Source organism: Thermobia domestica, chromosome 2 (genome assembly GCF_964235325.1).
Source record: "Thermobia domestica chromosome 2, izTheDome1.hap1.1, whole genome shotgun sequence".
NCBI classification, from domain to species: Eukaryota; Metazoa; Arthropoda; class Insecta; order Zygentoma; family Lepismatidae; genus Thermobia; species Thermobia domestica.
In genome coordinates this window covers 104,685,301-104,706,755 of record NC_137455.1, presented here as the reverse complement: position 1 = coordinate 104,706,755, position 21,455 = coordinate 104,685,301, and positions in this window count along the sequence as shown.

Genomic DNA, 21,455 nt, shown 5'->3' with positions numbered 1-21,455 from the left:
CCATTTACCCAACGGTTTCCGAACAAATGAATTAAACTATTCTGCCAATTTTGTAGCTTTTATATTACAAAATATGTTGTAACTCACGACTTTCCACCCGTTGGACGTCTAACTTTGGGATTCGTCTACTTATAACATATCAAATGCAAACACAATCGTCTCGTTTGGATCTCAGCGGAGCCACTGCGTGACCCTTCCTTGTCAGCTGTCTTTGATTCTAAAGTACGAACACATGGGTGAAACAAGAGAAGGCTGCTTCGGTTTCATTGATCCTCGATCAGCAGAGTTGAAACGTGAGGACATTGGTTCGACTCGGAATCCCAAGACGCAGAACCGCCCGAACTGTCACTGACTGGAGGAAAAATTGGAGAAATTGTTCTTTCTTTGTTACGAGACTTCTCACTCGACCCGGAAAACTGCGTTGGTACTGGTACAGACGGTTGCGCCGTCATGACCTTTGAAAGTCGCGGGGCAGTGCAGGAGATCCAGAAAAAGGCTTCAAACGCGCTGCACTGTCCATATTGCAGTCACAGTCTCAACTTTTCCATCGTCAGGTCGTCGTCAGTACAGTGTGTGAGGAACCGTCTGGGAAAAATAAAAAAAAAAGCATTGCATTTTTCACCGCATCGTCAAAACGTAACAGTGTCCTTAAGCTTATGGTTGGCGGCCAGTTAGGGAAATTGTGTGAAACGAGATGGGTTGAACGGCACTACGCGATTTCACAATTTCATGTGAAATTTCAAGAAATTAGTGAGGCTCTACAGTATTTTTCCAAGTGGTCCGAGTTAGATTTTAGCAGCCAAAGCACGTACACTTTTTCTGCCATGCACGACAGCGAGTTTATTGTAACTATTACGTGTCTTCAGGATGTTCTTACGATAACCCTCTCCTCAATCGACTTTTGCAGAAGACAGATTTAGACATGAATGCAGCGTCAGATGCCATTCAGGACACTATCGCAGCATTAAACAAGAAGCGTTCAAACAGGAAAGGAGAATTCAAGGCAATTTTCTAAGTAATATCCAGAATGGCTGCCAGTGTCGACGTGCAGATTCAAACTCCTCATCTCACCCAAAGACAAACACATCGTACGAACTTCAGGGCAGATGACACGACATCTTACTACTGAAGAATTGTCTACATTGTGTTGAGAGAGTTGGTTGTAGAAGACCTCAAAACGCTTGTTGCGCTGGAAGTTTTAAATGTATACGGACTTAACATTCTATTGCCAACAACGCTCAACTGACAAAACTCTGAGTAAAACCTCCGCGTTCTAGCAGAAAGATTTTAGAAAACTATCGGAACTGAAGAAAAAATGCTGTTTTCTCTCCTTAGTTCTGATTTTGCAATCTGCACTCCTAAATGAAAGAGAATTATAGAAGAATGTATAACTCTATCACTGACTACGTTGGAGGCCTTGGCCACCAGCGACGAAGACCTTCACGTAACTATTCGAAAACTGCTGCACATACGTTTAACCCTGCATTCGAGCGTGGCCAGTGCAGAATAATCTTAATCCACATTGCGCCGATGAAAACGTGGGTGGGATCTCGTTCTGGCGAAAAGCGGCTGAATGGACTTGTACTTTTTTGAATGTCATAGGGACATTGTCGTATATCGCGACAATATTATATCGACAGATACGCTTTGAGTGGTATTCGCCGAAAAGCACGTTTCGCGTTGTAACTTGTCGCAAGTTGTCTTGTCCTTTTGTTTAATTAATTTTACTAAAATACAAAAATATTATGAGCGTTCTAAGAAATGTTTAACCTGATATTTTTTATAGCGAAATATTTAGTGAAGAATAGCCACGACCAGGCATGTAGACAGAATATCTTTTTGGGGGATGGGGCATTGTGGTGAAAATTCCGTAGCAATTATATCTTTTACCCTCTTTTCCTAAATCCATTTTACCTTTCTTTTGGGGGGGGGGTAATTTCGGGGAACACATCCCCTGCACAACAAAGAACCCCCCAAGGCGTTTGGTTTAATCCGACAATGGTTCTTACTAGTGCATATTCTAATTTCTAGTGTATTGGAATAATTATAATGAAAATTTAAAATGAAACAGTAATTATCTATTCTTTGGTACTTTGGAATAGTTGTGTCAAGATAATTTAATTTCGATATACTGTTACTCTTATATGCCATACCTGCATAATTATCAATCGAGATAGGAAGTGAAGGATCAAACTAATAGTTCCTAAGTACCAGTGTAGTGTCATTAGCCATTATAGAGTCATTAGAAGAAGCAGAACACCGCCCATCATTGGAAAGAGAGAGAAATAATGTCAACAACGAATTATATTTCAGGAAATATTTCCGATAATGAGATGAATGGTATACCGCAATTTTGTTGTTTTAAGTGAACAGTGAAAATTGAAGATGAAATTAAGCTAATTGTAGGAAATAAATTTGGCAATTGATTTGTCTTAAATAAATAATAAACTAGGCAAATTGTGTGAATCTCTTATTAGTTGGCCTGTGAAAGCAAGTGTGATAAATATCTAAAGTGCTTTGTGTGAGTTAATACCCCTAAAGGTAAATTACTTTTTCGTTTTTATCATACTTAAAATCGTTATTGTTTGGAAGTTTGAGTTTACATTCCTATATCATCCTGTGCTGAAATGGTGAGTAAACTGACTCTCGACTGAATATATATCTGATGTCATATTTTTCAGAATGGTAGAATTTGTGAATTTTCTGAGATAAATTTGAATGTTGTTACGACAATAAGGAAGATAAAAATATTCAAATCTTCAGTTACCAACAAAGCTGTTGCCGGTGTAATCTCCTTAAGGGGTAGGGAAGAATAAATAATGATCTCATATTTCATGTGTTTATGTAAAGAGGAAGGTAGAATTGACAAAAGAGTTTAATTTTAAAATTTCATTTCTAATATATTACTTACTATTTTAATATTACTATTATTACAGTTACGAATTTACTATTACACTTACTAAGTTCTATTTACTTTATATTATTGTAAATTGAGGATGAAGAGGTTTTTGTCCGTTCGTGTTTTTGATTATTAACATTTCTCTCCTCACTCTCTTCTATTCATTCTATTCATTTCGTCATTTTTATAAACTCGTTAAGAGCAACACATCTGCGCTTGATTAACTGGTCTTTCCAATGTGAGCTATTCTAACCTTCGCACCTCTGACTCTTTAACAAAATGCCCTTCAGTGTTCGGGTTACTAGCTCGTAAGAAAAACTGGCGCTCCGTCTGGTAATTTGAACTTTTGCACCTGCATTAATTCAAATTTCCAGTAGAGAAGATTGACTCTTCTAGGTAACTTAAAAGGTTACATTATTAAAAGTATCCAATCCGTTGGAGCTGCAGTCTAATATTAATAACAAATTGATAGCTTACTAATACTTACTTTATTTTACAGTGATGGTACTTTAGTCGCGAAGGAATCAATCCATAACAATTCTATTGAGAGCAGTGCCATGCAATTAAAAATAGTTGCTGCTTTCTTGTCGGCATCAACAGAGGTAAGGCTAAATATTCAACTCAAGGTGTATCCAATATAAACTAAAATGAATTTCAATTGTAATTGACCTATGTGGATCGTACTCTACGTCAAATTATTACAAAGTACAGTAGAATACCGACCATCCGGCCTAATGTGACGATAGGATAGGTTGGATAATCAGGAGTTCTATAAGTTTCATCTCCTGTCCCATGCCTCACATTAAAAGCACACTACAGATACCAAGACTCACTATTATTTATATATTCTGGTCTCTCAGGCCAATATATATATATATATATATATATATATATATATATATATATATATATATATATATGTGTGTGTGTGTGTGTGTGTGCGTGTGTGTGTGTGTGTGTATGTTCATCTGAAGAATTAAGAGCTACAGCTTCACTCGAAATAAGTCTATCACTCTTGCCTATCTTGTGCAACAGTATTTGAGCCTTAATATATGTTCGATCAAAATAACAACACATCAAAACTTCTAGCGCTATCTAATAATTTTCTAGATGCTCTCTCATTTTATAGTTACTAAAACGGGGAAGGGGCGAAAGAATAAAATGCAAATAAGAAATATTGAGCAAAATACACTACTTGCCATTAAAAGTGCAGCACCAAGGAGGATAAATCATTCTAAGTCCAAATTTGAAGAGTGGGTAGAATATGGAAGAATAAACAAGTTACAAGCACAGCAGCAGCGAGAAACAGCAGGGGCTTCAGGTATGCCACTTAGTGAGAGAAGCAGAAGCTTACCAAATAGCCAAACTTCGGTGGTAGACGAAACTTGGTGTGACATTAGCGTGTGCATGTGGTGAAGAGATGCCTCGTCATCGAATACGGTAGTCATTGCAGCAGGTTTCCGCCTTTTATTGCTGAGGAATAGTGAAGTATTGCAAGTGTATAATATCTTTCCGCGACATTGGTAATCATATTGACGGAATGCAGCCATAGTGTAACGCATAGGCACTTGATGGCTTCATGAGGACAGTGTACAGTGACACACCGGACCCCACGACCACGCAATAACACAGGAAGTGAATACAAACGGCTTGTGCTCATGGCTAAGGCGGATCGAGCAGCTTCATCTTGCACACTGTTGCAAATACTGGAGGCTGTTACACGGAACCCAATGTTCCAACGAACAGTTCTACGTCGTCTGGCAGACATATTTACAAGAATCCATTGCCTTACATTCTCTTAACTGCACAGCATACATATGGGAAATTCTAATGATATCGCGAGCGTCGTGCATCGGGAGGCAAATTAAAGGAGATCCTCTTTTCCGATGAATCCCGCTTCTGTTTGCAGCATCATTATGGCCACGTCCGATCTGGTGCTACCGTGACATTAGTTTGGTATGGTTCATTAGATTCGGTGTACTGTACGTTTATTCTTCTTACACATTGGGGACATTTGACCAACTAACTAGATGTTAAACTCGAATAAGGCCCTTTTACTGCAGGTCCTGCCGATGACTACATTGAAGCACGAAATAGACTCTCTTATGTTGTACGTACTATTCTACACTTCCTGGCTGGACAACATATTCATCTGTTTTCTTGGAAGTTGGTGTAACCTGCTTTACCTCTTATATCACTCTGGGCAAGGTAGCTAAGGAGTTAGACGCCCCTTTCCATGTCTTGGTTCCAACTAGCGTTGTGTTGATGATGTCAGTGATACAATTACATATGAAGGTTGCGATTAAACAATACTGTCCTTTTTTACTCATGCAATTATCAGTTGCTGATTTGTGAATGTTTATAATTATTATTAAATTTGCTTGCCGTCTTAATTGAATTGTGAAAAATGTAGGAATATTAAGAATTCACTTTTGTAGAAGTAATCTGTATATAATCAGCAATGTAGTCCGGTTCTTTGTTGTTTTGTCTGTCTTATTCTCTGGGGTTCAGTGGCATTCCCTTATGCAGTTGACAAGAGCACGCGAACCACAATATATTGTGTGTCATTTATTGTTCTCTAAAATATTTAATGATATTCATCGTATTATATTATCGTTCTATCGCTTTCTTTCTTTTGATTTTTCTTTCCTATAACATTACAATAGCACAGAGTTTTCTTTACATTTTATTCAGTCTCTCTGCTTGCTTATATACTTTCCATCATTAGAGCCCTATTACAGGTCACTGGTTTAACAACTGGTTGCGCAACCAGTGGACAGAGGATGTGGTGGGACATTGAAGTATGCAGAGCCTATTACACTAGAGCAAGTGCTGGCGCCACCAAGAAATCGGTAAACGGCTGGTGGACAAGCTCAACAACTGTCCGGGCAACCATTGTGCTGCGGGACACAGTTGGATCATTGTTCCTAACGTAGCGTATTATACTAGGCCAATGGTGTCGCCACCGTTAGCAGGTTCAAGAGTTGTTTGATCATCGGCGCTCGCTCTATGACTCATCAGACCGTAATATTTGGTGTAGGAATTAATTCGTGCGGGTGGACAAGAGATGGCGCAACGAACGGAGCGTCCCACAGTTTCGTGTATCCACACATGTGTTGCAAACCCCTGTCATCGCGTATCGTTCGTAGTATAGGGCAGTGGATTAAAGCGTCAACAACACCAGTTTGTAGTTAAGTGAACATGGCGCAATTTGTGCCTGATAAAGTGTTTTTGCTGGGTGTCCTGCTGCATTACTTTAACATGCAGAAAAGTGCGACTGAAAGTCATCGTATTTTGGTGGAAGTGTATGGTGACCATGCTCTAGCTGAGCGAACGTGTCAGAAGTGGTTTGCACGGTTTAGAAGTGGTGATTTCGGCTTGGCAGACCAAGAGCGAGCTGGACAGCCAAAAAATTTCAAGACATAGAATTGACAGCATTGCTCGAGCAGGATTCGTGTCAAACGCAGGAACAACTTGCAGCAGCATTAGGCGTTGATCAAACAACAGTCTCCAAACGCTTGAAAGCCATGGGAATGAATCAAAAGATGTCACATTGGGTTCCACATGAATTGAAAGACAGAGACGTTGAAAGACGAAAAACCATTTGCGAATTGCTGCTTCAACGACAGAGCAGAAAGGGGTTTCTGCATCGAATTATTACGGGTGATGAGAAGTGGATCCATTACGAGAACCCTAAACGAAAAAAGGCCTGGGTGAAACCAGGTGAACCAGGTCCATCACAACCAAAACGAGATATTCACTGTGCAAAGGTTATGCTGTGCATATGGTGGGATATGAAAGGTGTGGTGTACTATGAGCTGCTGCAAGCGGGTGAAACTATAAATGGAGAACGTTATCGACGACAATTAATGCGTTTGAAGCAAGCTCTGGCCAGAACACGACCAGAATGGGAGAACAGACATGATAAACTTATTGTTCAATATGATAACGCTCGCCCACATGTCGCAAAACCGGTCAAAACCTATTTAGAAAATGTCGGATGGGAAGTTTTACCCCACCCGCCGTATTCACCAGACGTTGCTCCTTCGGACTACTACTTGTTCGATTGCATTAACAACGATTTGATTGGACAGCGGTTTACTTCTTCAGAAGATATCGAAACATGGGTCTCTGACTGGATCGCTTCCAAGGATGAGGACTTCTTTCGCCACGGAATCCGTACATTGCCTGACAGATGGGCGAAAGTGGTGGCTAGCGATGGACAATATTTTTCTTAATGTATTTATGTATTTTGTGTTTGTACTACAGCTTCAATGTGTGCGTACCAACCGCACGAATTAATTCCTAGACCAAATATATTGAGTCCTATCAATAAAGTTAAGCAAGATGAATTTATTCCAATTTTGGAGAGTTTAATCCCTTTGGTATGAATAAAGATGAGAAAGATGAGCAAGCTCTTCGAGAGGTTACTCAGCGTCTGAGAGTCAGCACTGTTGGAGTAGCTCTAATTTCTTATAAATAAAATGAAGATCTCTCACACACTTTGGGGTACTCTCTCCACAAATCTTAAGTTACCTTATATACTGTCTCTAGCCGTGAAGTGAAGACATTTTGTGGAAATGGTTGCATTTATGAATTTACAACAAACAGAAAATATACAAGGAGCGCAGAAACACCTTTGAAGAGGACTATAAAGCTCTCTATCACTTTGATAAAGATAACGTGGAGTGATTAAATAATAATTTCCTAGGCGAATCAAACTAGAGGAGGGGCACTTACTAACGAACAGAGAATGCTAATGTTTTTGAGACATTTAAGTGATCCAAAGTTAAGTGATCCAAGTTTTCAAAGCGAAGTATGGGAGAATATAGGTTTCACCAGAGTACTGTCTCTGTCACTTTTTCAAACGTTCTAGAGAAAATAGTAGAGAAGCTCCCCTTTTGGATAAAATTCCCATCAACTATTGCTGAATAGCAGTCAGCAATAAATACAATTAAGTGGCGCCAGCAGTACAATTTTCCGTCGTCGATTGCACACATGTGGAAACTAAACAGTCTCATGAACACAGGGAAGAGTTTCGAAAGTAAAAGAAGATTGTCAAACACCAAAGGGCCTTCGGTGATTGTAACCTCTTTTGTTCTGCAGTATGTCCCTAAATATCTTAAAGACGGAGATTTTCATATTGTTGGAAGAGGATTTGAAGAAAAGGGCGCCATTGCAGAGGACCAGACACCGCACATAAGAGAACGAGGGCAAGAAAGGAGAAATTCAATTGCCAGGATAATTATAGAACGTCATTAAAATGTCGAGTTTTCATGCAAATATCATGTTTTGACATGTACTTTGTTAAATATTTGATATAAAATATTAATGCTTTAGGCATGCTAATACTGCATTTTTTGTATCTATTATAAATTCCGATGAAAAGGAATCCGGAATATCCTGGAATAATACTACTAGCAATACTTAGTTCATATTTTTGCCATCTTCACCGACGCTATCCAACCTCATGGTGATATATACAAAGATCTATATAAATTATCATAGGACCTTGAGTTCATGCTTTACGCAAAGAAAAATAAATAAAAATAAAATTTATAAATATTAAATACTTGAAATACACAACGTAAATAATGTTTTTTTTTTGTTTTTATTCTTGTCTGTCTACAATTCTTAATGTCAGTAGGTGGAATTTTGCTCTACTATATAAATAAAGTATGTCAAAAAAATGTAGTAGCATAAGTTATTTTGAAGAATGTACTAAATAATTCGATAAATGCTGGCAAAGAATCATCTTTTTTTCTTTTTTTTCAAAATCGTCTTCCATATCACTCGTTTTTAACTCGTTTGTTTAAATCACATAAGCATCTGGCAGATTACTTGCTTGGCTGTCTCAGTGCGGATAAGCAAACTCTGTGAGCACCCTCAGGTTATTTAGGAGTAAGTTCTCTCATACGAAATTTGAGAGTTTGATTATGAAACAAAACTTGCTCACCTCACTCATGAGCAAACTGAGCAAAGTCAAGACTCCGTTTTATCATAAGACCCATTGCCACTCTATGTAGTGTTGGTTGTACTTCTGATTTGCAAGAAAATTGCAAGTGACAATAAAGGTGGTGACAGAAATGCAGTGAAGTTCCAAATTCATTCCCAATGATAAAGGATTGGACATTCCAATGTACAATAATTCAAGAAATGATGTCTTTGACATTCGAAAGTAATTAGAATACTTAGTGTCGTCCACACAAAGATAATCGAATAGTGTGTAATATAGTCCTTTTCTTTCCTTGACATCAATATTAGGTGTATGTACACTTTCTCCTTTCTTGCCTACTCCTTTTCATCAAGAGAGCAAGGAGAAGCATGCTTTCACTCACTGAAGACATCTTCTCACGATAATATTAATCTTCTTTTGGTTGCACCACTGGTGGACGATATGCGACAGAGTGTTGTAGCCACCAGTTGCGCCACAGGTTTTACAACCAGTGGCCTAATGCAATAGAGCCCTAAACACCTCGTTCACAACAGTGCTGCGAACGGGATAGGTTGCTCTGTGTGTAGTACAGGAGGGTAGTAGGGAGGAGAAACTGTGACCCCTCGACTTTGAAAAAGAGAATTGGAAACTGAGATAAAAATTGTTAACTAAATTCCAATGATGTGATACTTTCACAGAATCAAAGAAAATACCTATTTTACAACTAAAAACTATTACAATCATAAAATATATTACAATTATCACTCCAATTACAATCATAGTCAACCACTTTGTCCAAACATGTTTAGATCGCTTCTTTTCTTCATGTTGATCAGACGTAGAGGCTTGTTGAACTCCATCTTTTGCCTCCTCAGTCACATCCAGCCTTTCTTCTTTGTACTTGGTCACCATCTTGTCGCTCTGATCAAAACATAAGAAGTCTGATTGACCGTAGTGTGTATCTCCCTCAGATAGTGCTTCTTTGTCCATTATATTGATTGTAGAAGATTCTTACTTTCTTCTACAAAGCGTAAGTGGTTGGAATCTCTTCTTAGCTTGTACAAACCGCGACAAAAAACCTGCAACATGAGGATGTAAGTTTATTGTGAAACTACGCCTAACAGCACAGGGAATGAACATAACGTCTAAGTGGAACTAATCATGCCAGGATAAACCTCCGCCTCCTCCCGTGAAAACTTATTTTGGAGCAAAAGACTCCGTCATTTCACAATATACTTATATGGTCATGTTGCAGGTTTTTTGCCGCAGATTGTACAGTCCGCGGCATAAAATTTGTTACGAAAATTCTAAGTCCAAATGAATAACAAACTCTTGCCCAGTTTTCTTATGCATTCCCGCAATACATGTATCAATCGATTAGTTGCTTCTAGTATTTTTTCCAACTCCTCCCCGTCCTCCACCTCTCCTTGTCTAAAGCAGTGTGTGTGACGTAGTACACTCTTTCCATTCAGCTGAAAAAGAAACAGGAATCAAGTTTACAACGTTATAGCTTTAAAACAGTCTTCTCCATTCCTTTGTTCTGAAATATTTTTAAAAGCCTAAATTAAAGGAAAGGCACACAATCTTCCCAGAGCTTCATAAATATTTTTAGTTTCATTCGTTTCTTTCTTTAAAGAGTGCAAGCTAGTAAGATGCTCCCTAAGAAATCTATGGAAATTGTCAAGAGCTCTATAATATCTACGGACAGAAACGAGTTTTATTCAATGACTCATTGAATTTATTTTCAGTAAGTGCAAGCAAATGTTTCAGGGGCGTCATTTGGGCAGGACAGGAGGGTGTAATTCCCCCTCTCTTGAGCTTCATAAATACGTATTTTTTGATCAAATGTATAGTAATACACTAATAAAAAGTGAAAATCTTATGTCGCCGGAGAATCTCGTCCTCCCCCTTCCCGAATAAAGTCTAAAAGACACTGGTTTTAACAACAAACCTATAGATCTACGATAGCACATTGCTAAAGAGCTTACATTTGGTTTCAAGAGTCGAAGGTTTGATCTCAAGCCATATGACTTCCTGGGTGGCATAGAGAGAGAGAGAGAGAGATAGAGAGAGGGATTCAAGTATGGAGACAGAGAGGGATGATTTGTATACACAGATTTAGAATTGGGAAAAAATGATCGGAAAGCATTCGTATTATGACGAAAATTCTGATTTTGTGAAAGATAAGAAGGGAAGTTTTCGAACTGCGAGGATCACATTAGGCAGGTGTCGAATTAATGTAGAGAACTCGTCTTAGAGCATCAGATGATTACGAAAGGAGAGAAAGATCTTCAGAACTGAGGAATTAAGATTTTAAAGAAATCTGATTTCGGCGACGGGTTTCGAACCACGAACCTTGTGGTTATCGAACCATGACTTTATCCATTCTGCTACGGAGAATTCTATTAGTGGTTCACATACGTTTCCCTTAGCTGCGTTGAAAGCTACCTTAAGGGGATATTCCAAAAGTTGACTCGGTGGATGAGCCGTTCAGATAGGACGTAAACCTCTTGTAACTTAGTTACAATCGGCAAAATGAACTTCCTCTTCTTCAGGACACTTTTTAAAGCTTTAAAATTTGTTACTATTGTTTTAATTAAGTTACATTTGATAGAACCATCTGATAAAGTAGTGCCAAGCCCTGTGCGTCATTGTCTGTTAGGTGAATGGTTAATGTAAGTTACTCCTACGTGGATGATCCGAGGTTACAATAAAGACCATTTTATTGATTATTTTAGTTGAGCTACGCTCATACTGTATATTTCACAAGTTCAATTTTGAAGGAATGTAGTCACAGCTAGTTTAATTCGAAATAATTTTCCAATATTATGTTTGTTACTAAATTTACATGGCACTCCTCACTGTTTGTAGCCCTGCATAAATGCAAAATTGTTTTAAAAGTATATTTTACTTTCAAGTTTTAATGTTTTTTTATATTGTCTTTCAACTTTATTTTATAATTATTTTCTATTTCTTAATTATAACATATTTTCTATTTATATTGTATTCTATGTTACACGTTTATTATTTATATTTTATGTCTTACCTTTGAAGAGGAGCTTTTGACAATTCAGAGCAGCAGGGACATACACAGGATGCAGGCCTTTGCAATCAAGAGCTTTTGCCCCCACGAAATCACTTCTTCTTCTTTTTTTTGTAAATTATATCTAATTTTAGAGATGATGATAGCAGGGGCGGATTCAGGGGAGTGCGTTCGGGCGATCACGAAGTTCCAGAATAGGGAACTTTTTATACTTTTTATTTTAAAAATAAAACATATCCTAAGTATTTGTCATCTTTGTATTATAAACTTAAATTAAAACCTAAAGTAGATAGGCCTTACTTTCTTAAGAAAGTTAATTCTGCAGAAGAGCTACTTCTCCTTTTCTAAATTTGTTTTTTTTCTTTTCTTTTCTTTCTTTCTTTCTTTCTTTTTTTTTTGCAATCCGCTCTTACCTCGATTTGAATTCGAATGACCGCCCCTCCCAAACAATCATCCTGGATCCGCCCCTGGATGATAGAAATTTTAGTAAAATATGCCCTCAATCGCTGAAATATATTCCTGTCAAGATTTCAATCGCTGAAATAAATTTCTGTCTACGGCCCTGCAAAACAGTGACGATTTTAGGGAGTGATCAGTTAATAATGTCTCCCTGGAGCAACGACACTTCCCCAGAAGTCATATCTCCGATAATTCAGAATGTGATTTGTGCATTATCACTTTTCACTCTCAGTGTTTTGAAACGCACCAAAAAGGAACTGTTCTGAAGTATTTACTGGTTCTCCCTATGACCCCATTTCAATATGGCCAACCTTGGACATATACACATCTGAAATATCACCTTTTATGTCAGTGATCCCGAAAACTATCCATTCGACACAAATATAGGATATTTTCGATTCTTTATTCCTGTCAGCCTCCCATTGTCAACTCGAAGCCAACCAAGGCTTATTTTGGACTTACGCAGCATCCACAGTGTCACTTTTCATCTTTGCATATGAATTCGACACTAATTTCGTTCGTATTTGACAACTTTTACATGTCAGCTTCACCTCTTGGTAGGGATTTTTTCAGAATATCGCCCCCACAACTATGGAGAAATTTCAACCAACTAAGTATAATTATAAATTATCATCTGAAACAGAACAGTACGGGTGATCTTTGTCGCAGAGGAATTTGTTAACTACTGTTTCAATATCAATGTATTGACTTTTTTTGCTGTCCATGCTGAAGATTGCCAAAGGGCTAAACTTCATCTGCACTATTGTGCCATGAATATAGGTTTTAGTGGTTTAATTTACTGAATACTCGCTTAGATGTTGCTCTCGTCACAGAAAAAGTGATATACAGTTATAAAAGAAAAATGAAATGAAATATCTAATTTTTACGTCCCACGACTATGCTAATGGAGAGAGTAATGGTGAGAAATAAATGAAATTGTTTAATGAAAAAAGTGGGAGGAAACGGAAGAAACCCAAGGACACTCATGCACACGGTGTTTGTCCATAATAAAGTTCATTCGGCGTGAGCTGGGATCGAACCAAGGACCCCATGCACCATAGGTAAACTTATAAAAGGATAGGCGTCTAAACAAATACGGAACACTACTATCAATGAGAGTTATATAAGATTAGATTTTTAGTTATTTCATTCTAAGTTAAAATTTCAATCAATCTTGTTCTTCATTACTGTTCGAAAACTTAAAGTTGTTGCTGCAAGGACGTGATAAACCTTTTCAGTAGACTTCGCAGTCCCCTCCACAGCTCCTTTTTCATGTAAGGCTAAAGGAGACTCATTTTAGACATCGAGGAAAAATAGTGGAATTACGACTTTTCAATGGGCCCCGTTTTACTCTGGGCTCCCTCAACGCACTGCCGTTAGTTACGTCACTGTTCAGGATGCATGATGCAGCTTCTGCTTTTAGGAATACTTTCTAAGGCAGTACGAGTTTTTTTAAAACTGCTGTGTGAATTAAGTTGTATTTGCTAGATGTGTCGGTTAAAGGAAACTAAAGATCCTACACTCAAACACAAATAATCTCTTTCGAAACTCTAATTGGAACCGAAACGAATCGTCCTAAACATGTTGCGCTTTTGAAGAGAAAAAGAGAAATGCAGTAGTTGCACATACGCTTAATGGTGTTTCTTGGATACAAATTTATAACTTACAAAAGTCATGTTCACGTCATGGTTTGATAGATGAAGGGTTAGTAAAAGGAATTCTTACGCTGGTGGTCTTGGGTTCGAATCTCTGCTCTTCTTGTTAATTTTTTCTCTTAGCTACACTTAGTTTGTGCATTCCAAGCCTCGAAGTTTGGTTTGGATTATTTATGAAAGCAGGTAGAGAATTAATTATAGTCGAAGTTAGTTTCAAATATGAGATTATAATTACATATTTTGTCTTTAACTTATTACGTACCGGTATCAATTTTTATATCAAATTTTCCAGTCTTTATTTAATTCATCTTCCGGTGTAATACAATGAACATTTGCAGAGCGACGTCAGTCGGACGAAAGTACTATATTCCATTGTTACTCTAATATACCTAGGTATTTGTTCATATATTTATAAATTGTTTACTAAGTAAAAACTTATAGCGGTCCACATTATGTGTCATATAATAGACCGCACGAAGGCGAACATAGCAGAAGGCGTATTGCAAATATCTCTGGTGATAAAAAGTAGGGGTCTTCTTCACTAGATTCAAACCACTGTTACAGGCGGTTTTGGTTTACATAGCAAGCATAATACCACTCGGCCACCATGTCTCGCACGATAGCCTCTTTATTAATGCAGAACATACTGAGACACTTACATTCACTGGTGTCGCGTAATGTATTTCATAAAATTTTGTTAATAAGTTGGTCGAATTAGGTAGCCCTCGAGAGGGCTGATGGTGTTGTGAGCGAGCATTTATTAATAGTGTGTATAGTCCCCTTGGGACTCGATTACAGCTGCCATACGCCGTGGCATTGAATCCACCAGGCGACAGGTATAGCGTTGGGTGCAACAGATCGACCACGCATCTTCAACACGCTCCCAAAGATCATTAGATGTTCGTGGAGGATTGTTCGACCAGGTTTCCCGCAATGTTCTTGCAACAGAGGCCCACATATTTTCAATAGGGTTCAGATCTGCTCCATGAGGAACCCAGTCAACTATTTCGACATCAGGTTGCCTCTGCAACCATGTCTGAACCACATTTGAATTATGTATCGAGCTATTGTCCTGTTGCAAATATAATATGTCATCACCTACATGAGCTTTTATTTCCGGAAGCGTTTCATCCGATGTTCCACATACTTGTGGGTGTTTAGGCGACCAGGAATCCTGTAGATTCCTCCGAAACTTGCAGCCTTGCATATCCATGCCCAACAGTGGACAGTTACATGTCCCATTCGACCAGAACGGGAAACGTATTCAGAGGCATATCTTTTTCCAGGGGGGCGGTAAACACGCTTCGGCCCGAAGTTTGCTCTGGAAAATATTTTTTCGTCTGTGAAAATGTCCTCGTCCCACACACGTGCAATATTTAACTGTGCAAACGCCAGACGGTCAACAATGTGGTCTTCTGTTAGTCGCTCCCTAACAGCTGCCCTGTATGATCTCAAACCAAAGGATTTGAGTCTACGACGGACAGTCGTTACATCGCCTGGGAAATTGGTTTCCTCTCGTAACTGTCGGGCAGACATGGAAGGGTGCTCACGGCATTGGGCAATTACACTCTGGTCTTCCTCGGCAGAGGAAACTCTTTGTCGCCCACTTCCTCTTTTACGTCTTACATCTCCTGTTTCCTCATATCTTCTCCACCACCACCGTGCTGTAGCACGGTTAACGCCATATCTCGCCCCTGCCTCGCTATAGTTCATGCCCGCATGCTCAATTAAAGCAATCACGCTGCTTTTAACAGAAGCTTCGTAGTGAGCCATTTTCACACCAGAAGCAAAATGATAGCTTTGCTTAGGTGTTTGAACGGAACGTGCTTCATGTGACGTCACGTAACGAGGCGGAGTTTCCTCTCATTGCTGTAGACGATATCGTACGCCCTCTGCTGGGTGTTTCGTGACGGAAAAAGTGCTTTTAAGCAGTTCATGGCGACCGCTTTGAAATCAAATGTAAAGTATGAGAATTAAATTTGTCATATCTGTAGTTTGGTGTAGAGACAAAACAAAATTGGAAACCAAAGGTTTAAGAACAACTCAGATTATTAATATAAAATAAGTCAAAGATTATTAACTTGTATTATCATACAAGAAATGCGAGAATTTTGAAACAGAGAAAAATAACTTAGAAATTTGCAACTGAAGACAAAAAACTAAGTTAAACACACTAAAGGGTATGAGTAGGGGGATTAATGGGGACGTCAGCAATGAGGCTATATGTTCCCGTCTCGATTAACGCGAGGGATGGATTTTACCATTTCACTTTGACGGAATAACGTAGAGAATGGAGAGGCGGGGGAAGATACATAACAGCTATAAATATAAAAATAAAAGTGACAATGTTCGGTGGTGAATAAGTCTTGAACTACCCGATCGTTCTCAATCACATTTTGAACATAGATGAAATTCGAACCTGGGAAGCTTTTTGTTATTACATTTTGATATTAGAACTTGCGGTAGACGAGGGGACGGTAAATATATGAAAATGAATAAAACTTAATAACTCTTGAACAATCCGACTGATCCCAATCAATCAAACATTCAATATAGATAAGGTTCGGACCTGGGATGTTTTCATTTTTTGCCTTGACGGCACAATGTAGGGGAGGGGAAGGGGGGACTATGGGAAAAAATAAAATTAAAAATGCTGTCTTGGTGACTTCATCACGCTTAAACCACCGAACTGATCTTAATCAAATTATCAACATAGATGAGGTTCGGACCTGGGTTGGTTTTTATCATATCCCTTTGATGGTAGAACGTAGGATAGGAGGAGGGGAGGGGAGATATCTATAAAAATTAACAAAACTTAACAATTCTTGAACCACCTGACCGATCTCGATCTAATTTTCAACATAGACGACGTTCGGGCCTAGATACTTTTGTTTTAATATTTTCACTTTGACGGTAGAACATAGGAGAGGATAAGAGAAGGGGAGATTAATATATAAAAGTCAATAGAACAACTCTTGAACCATCCAACAGATTTCGATCAAATTTTCAACGTACATGACATTCGGGCCTGGGATAATTTTTGTCATACCGTAACCCAACATGGAGAGGGGAGAGGGATACATAAAATTATCGAAAATGACCAATACCAAAGAGTGCTTTAGTAATAGTAAAACCATAACATATTACTATTTTTCTTTAATTTAGCCCAGCGAAATCGGGGTGCGACTTAGATTAAGGACGTCTTAAGTTCGAGTAGTTATCGAGAAATAATTAAAGATATTAACGTGTTATTGAATTACTTTGCTAATAATAATAATAATAATAATAATAATAATAATAATAATAACTATTATTATTATTATTATTATTATTATTATTATTATTATTATTATTATTATTATTATTATTATTATTATTATTATTATTATTATTATTGAAGATTTGATCATTCAAATATTGAAAGATCAAAATATTAAAATACCTTAAGACAATTAAACGTGTGTCATCGCCGACTAATGATCACCAAAAATTCTAAATTTAAGCAAATTATTCACACATGGTTCCGACTTGAGAACCTCCAGATTATTAGCTAGCGCCTTGAGCACAGATCTACGCTCTATATGCGCTAAATGGTATGTTTTAGTATGTTTAAATTAGATTTCCTTGCCTCCAGTTACAAAATTCTAAGTTAGTATTATTCGTTCTTTCAAAATTTCTTTCGATTTTTTTTTTAATCATATAAGTCAATCATCTTTGGCATAGTTTATATTAATAACGTGGTTGTTCTTAAACCTTTCGTTCGCTATTTGGTTTCTTCTCAACACCAAACTACAGATATGATACGTTTAATTCTCATACTTGTCATTTGGTTTCAAGGCAGTCACCATTATCTGGTAAAGCAATTTTGTTCGCCACAATTCATGAGTTTTGTAACAAAACACGTCAAGAAATGAGTTAAATGAAGGCTGCAAGAGTTTATACCAAAGTTGAGTATTGTGAGCTAGTGACAAGCATGTAATAACGTCTCGTATTTGAAAATAATGTTAGCTACTTTTAATTCACTAACTGGTATTAGATTTAATTCAAGCTTAAAGAATTGGAATTAACAAACTCAGTGTAGCTTAAAGAAACAAAACGTAAGAAGAACGGACGAGATTCGAAAACTGGACCACCAGTACAAAAATCCTGTTCACTAACCCCTCACCTAACAAGCCATCAACTTCTACAAATTTTAAATTTGCAAGCAAATGACACCATTATACGTTTGTGCAATCAATGTTTTGCTGTTTTCCTCTTCAAGAACGTAACATGTTTACGACGATTCGTTTCGTTTTCCATTAGAGCTTCTACAGAGATGATTTGTGCTTGAGTATAGGATCTTTTGTTTCCTTTAACCGACAGTTCTAGCGTGAACTGTCGGTTAAAGGAAACAAAAGATCCTATACAACTCAATTGAAACAGCTGTAAAAAAGACTAGTACTGTCTTAGAAAATATTCCTAAAAGGGAGAAACTCCATCGTGCACCCTGAACAGTGACGGGAGTGCGTTGAGCCAGGCCAACAGCAAAATGGGGTCTATTGAAGATTCGTAACTCCACTTTGAAGGGTTTTAATTAATTTCACACTTTTTCCTCAATGTCTAAAATGTAACTACTTAGCCTTAGATGAAAAGTAAGTTGTGAAGGAGCTATAGACTGTGAAGTCTACCGAAAAGATTTATCACGTCCTTGCAGCAACTATTTCCAGCAAAAGGGAATAAGTACATCAGACCTAAGTATTCAGAAACGCTAAAAAACCATCCCGAGGCTTATTTGTATTTGTTTCAACACGTGTATAACTGATTAATTGTAGCAACAGAACTGACAAACTCTAAGACAAGAAGAAGAATCTTGTATTGTACGTAGCACTGCAATTGGTGAGAAAAGCTTAAAAGTGAAAAAATATTTTTATGTACTTATTCCCTTTTTCCAATCAGTGGTTCAATTATAAGCCTATATTTTTGAGGTGTTAAAAATAATAATAATAATAAGAAAACTTATTAACTGGTAGGTTACGCTGGACTCTTAATTGTGTATATGGAATAATGGAACGTGGGGTTATAGAGAGGATTTTGGATTTCTGTTGGCGATCAATTAATCTTTACCCTAGTAGGGAATACTGGTTGTTCCGGATTTCGAACAGTAATGAAGATCAAGATTGATTGAAATTTCAACTTAGAATGAAATAAATAAAAATCTAATCTTATACAATTCTCATTGATAGTAGTGTTCCATATTTGTTTAGACGCCTATTCTTTTATAACTTTACCTATGGTGCATGGAGTTGTTGGTTAGATCCCAGCTCGCGCTGAATGAACTTTCTTATGGACAAACACCGTGTGCATGAGTTTTCTCGGGTTTCTCCAGTTTCCTCTCACTTTTTTCATTAAACGATTTCATTCGTTTCTCACCATCACTGTCTCTATTAGCGTGGTCGGCATAACGTGGGACGTAAAACTTAAATATTTCGTTTCGTTTTTCTTTTATAACCGTATCTCACTTTTCCTGTGACGAGAGCATCATCTAAGCGAGTATTCAGTGAATTAAACCACTATATTCATAGCACAATAGTACAGAATGAAGTTTAGCTCTTCGGCAATCTGCAGCATGCAGAGCAAAAAAAGCCAATACATTGATATTGAAACAGTAATTAACGAATTCCTCTGCGAAAAAGATCACCCGTACTATTGTGTTTCAGGTGATAATTTATAATTATACTTAGTTGGTTGAAATTTCTCCATAGTTGTGGGGGCGAGATACTGAAAAATTCCCCACCAAGAGGTGAAGGTGACATATAAAAGTAGTCAAATACGAACGAAATTAGTGTCGAATTCATATGCAAAGATGAAAAGTGACACTGTGGATGCTGCGTAAGTCCAAAATATTTCAGGTGATATCCAAGGTGATATTTCAGATGTGTATATGTGTATACAAAAAAAAGAAAGAAAGAAAGAAAGAAAAGAAAAGAAAAAAACAATTTTAGAAAAGGAGAAGTAGCTCTTCTGCAGAATTAACTTTCTTAAGAAAGTAAGGCCTATCTACTTTAGGTTTTAATTTAAGTTTATAATACAAAGATGACAAATACTTAGGATATGTTTTATTTTTAAAATAAAAAGTATAAAAAGTTCCCTATTCTGGAACTTCGTGATCGCCCGAACGCACTCCCCTGAATCCGCCCCTGCTATCATCATCTCTAAAATTAGATATAATTTACAAAAAAAGAAGAAGAAGTGATTTCGTGGGGGCAAAAGCTCTTGATTGCAAAGGCCTGCATCCTGTGTATGTCCCTGCTGCTCTGAATTGTCAAAAGCTCCTCTTCAAAGGTAAGACATAAAATATAAATAATAAACGTGTAACATAGAATACAATATAAATAGAAAATATGTTATAATTAAGAAATAGAAAATAATTATAAAATAAAGTTGAAGGACAATTTAAAAAAAAACATTAAAACTTGAAAGTAAAATATACTTTTAAAACAATTTTGCATTTATGCAGGGCTACAAACAGTGAGGAGTGCCATGTAAATTTAGTAACAAATATAATATTGGAAAATTATTTCGAATTAAACTAGCTGTGACTACATTCCTTCAAAATTGAACTTGTGAAATATACAGTATGACCGTAGCTCAAATAAAATAATCAATAAGAAAGGTCTTCATTGTAAGATCGGACCATCCACGTAGGAGTAACTTACATTAACCATTCACCTAACAGATAACGACGCACAGAGCTTGGCACTACTTTATCAGATGGTTCTATCAAATGTAACTTAATTAAAACAATAGTAACAAATTTTAAGCTTTAAAAAGTGTCCTGAAGAAGAGGAAGTTCATTTTGCCGATTGTAACTAAGTTACAAGAGGTTTACGTCCTATCTGAACGGCTCATCCACCGAGTCAACTTTTGGAATATCCCCTTAAGGTAGTTTTCAACGCAGCTAAGGGAAACGTATGTGAACCACTAATATAATTCTCCGTAGCAGAATGGATAAAGTCATGGTTCGATAACCACAAGGTTCGTGGTTCGAAACCCGTCGCCGAAATCAGATTTCTTTAAAATCTTAATTCCTCAGTTCTGAAGATCTTTCTCTCCTTTCGTAATCATCTGATGCTCTAAGACGAGTTCTCTACATTAATTCGACACCTGCCTAATGTGATCCTCGCAGTTCGAAAACTTCCCTTCTTATCTTTCACAAAATCAGAATTTTCGTCATAATACGAATGCTTTCCGATCATTTTTTCCCAATTCTAAATCTGTGTATACAAATTATCCCTCTCTGTCTCCATACTTGAATATCTCTCTCTCTCTCTCTCTCTCTCTCTCTCTCTCTCTATGCCACTCAGGACGTCATATGACTTGAGATCAAACCTTCGACTCTTGAAACCAAATGTAAGCTCTTTAGCAATGTGCTATCGTAGATCTATAGGTTTGTTGTTAAAACCAGTGTCTTTTAGACTTTATTCG